We start from the raw sequence: 2,773 nt of genomic DNA, 5'->3' as shown, positions 1-2,773 counted from the left end.
GGTGGGGGGGGGGGGTCCCCTTTAGCCACTCTCTTATGTAATTTTAGTGTAGTCAATTATCCCTCCAATACTTATGCTTGAGATGTGGGGGTCCCCAAATCTAATCAAATACAAAAATAAAAAGATGTGTTGGAGTTTTTATCTCCCAAAATTAGAGAAGTGTAATGAAAGATAGTGATAGTATAAATATAGAAAAAAAAAGTATTAGGTCAAATTTCTTATTTTTTTTTCATGAATAAATTGATAGTGAATAATGGTAAATATTGGTAAGTTTATAATCAAACTAATAAACTAATATCTTTATTAAACATCAAATATTGAATTTTATGATAATTTATTAATCTCCAAGAGACATTTAAATAATGGTTAAAAGGTCAATTCTATTTAAAATAAAAATAGCGTTCACCGATCTGAATCACATACATTTCTATACTCTAACTTAATGTTATTTCATTCACGAACTATTGACATTTTGAAAAACAGTCATTTACTTGACTAATAAACTGAAATACATCCATAATTTGCAATGAGTGAAATATACCCATAAATTCTCGCTAAATTTAGAGGTGTTTTCAACACTTCTCTCAGTTTTTATTTATTAATAAGAGCTTCATGCTCCTATAAGAATTTGAAATCACTTGCTATGTCACTGTCTGATTGGGAGTGTATCTAAGTATAGTAAGTCAAGTATATGAGTGTTTTTAAGGCTGTCAATAATTCGAAACAAAACTAATAATTTATGTCAAATTCAGAATTATTTTCAATACTTCTCTAAAAAATAATAATAGAATTTTCACTTTTTTTCTCTCTTCACTATGTTGATATCTAATTACACCAACTAGGGGTGCATCAGTCTGTTCGATTTAATTTTATGTATTATCGGGTCAGTTTTCGATTTTAAATACGTTAAATCAATAACCAACCAATAATATATTTTTTATCCATTTTCAATTTATCGATTATGATCCTTAATGGTTTGATTTTCAATTTAACCAATAAGAAATATTTATAAAACAAATAGATGGCTTTTCTAATAAATTTGATGTGACAAAACAATAATGTAACTTTACAAATGCTTATAAAATAGAAACAATAATAAGAAGCATGAAAAGAACTATACAAGTGTAACAAAAATTTTTTAAGAGAAATAGCGTTCTCACTTTAGATTTTAACGTTTTGTATATTGTGAAGTTTTGAACTCAAAGTCACTGTGTAGTGTGAATAGAAAGCTAAAGAACAAAGAAAATATAAGGTATTGAAGTTAATATATAATATTTATGTACAAGTAGAAGTAGTAACTTACTAATTTTAATGGATTATCGATCTATCCAATAACCTAATATTAAAAATCAATACCAAACTAATAACCCAATATTTTTCACCATTAAAAACTGTTAATCCAATAACTCAATAATAATAAACCAATAATATTTTTATTGATTCAATTTGATTTTTGCTCACCCTCAACCCCAATAATATGATATTTATAAGGTATGATATTTAGCAGAAAATGTTTGTATAATAACTAGCAGGATGGTGACACTTTGCTAATTGCTATACCCAACTCTTCTTCTTGTTAATACTTAAAATTAAAGTTTCAACTTTGAACATAGGATTGACCAAAATGTCATGACAACTTGGTAGTATAATATTAGTGCCTAGTGGGATCCTTAATCTTCCTCCACTAGTCATAAAGAAAAGTTGGGACATTTTTTCCCCTTAAACAATGGAAAGCCAATGGTTTTGTCTATTGAATTTAAGTGATTCTATTGAAAATCATGGGGTGGTGGTGCCTTCCTCTCATAATTCTACAATGCTTCTTCCCTCATTAAGAATCTTTGTAGCCACAATAGTGAATAAGTGACATTGAAGCTCCCATAGAGATTACCTTGGTATTTGTTCGTTTTACTGAAAATAACGCTTGTTATTTTAGAAAATCAAGACATAATTAGTTGTTTATTTTCACTTTTATCCTTGGTCATAAAAATAGAGAGATATCGTTATAAATATATCTTTGATGTTACACAAATGACTCGTGTATTACCATTTTTCTCTAATTGAAGGAAAAAAATCAATTTTAAATTTAGTTTTAACTTTTTTTTGTTAAAACAAGACATTAATAGGAGTATATTTGATCTTTTCCACACGTACTTTTGACTTTTTTACTCAATGTCTAATTTGAATGCATTACTTTGATTGTCAAATTTATTTTTTTAACTTTCTTGTAAAATTTATCATATGTGCCCTATTTTATGTAACTTTGATTAAAACAAGACATTCATATAGGGGTATATTTAATCTTTTCCTCACGTTCTTTTGACCTTTTTTTTATTCAATGTCTAATTTGAATTCTGATTGTCAAATTTATTTTTTTAACTTTCTTGTAAAATTATCATATATCCCCTATTTTTTACAAATACAAAAATAAATTACAATATATACGGAAGAAAATAATTTTAAAATTTACTTTTTTTTCTTTTTCTATTCACGCTTCTTTTTAAAAAAAAACTGATATTTTTACACTAAAAAATTAAAGAAATAAAATTAATATAAAAATAAGAAACATAAATATTGATAATCAAAGAAGTAAAAAAACGTGTGAAAAGGATCATATACCCCTACATGAACTCTTTAAAAATTAAAGTCAAGACAATAAATTTAATTATTTTTTTTTGAATTTCCTTAGATAAAAGGATATATGTTAGCCATTTTTATAAAGATAGGGATATATATATATATATATATATATATATATATATATATATATATATAT

Source organism: Solanum pennellii, chromosome 1 (genome assembly GCF_001406875.1).
Source record: "Solanum pennellii chromosome 1, SPENNV200".
In the NCBI taxonomy this organism is placed as follows: Eukaryota; Viridiplantae; Streptophyta; class Magnoliopsida; order Solanales; family Solanaceae; genus Solanum; species Solanum pennellii.
Note: the sequence above shows the minus strand (reverse complement) of the source record.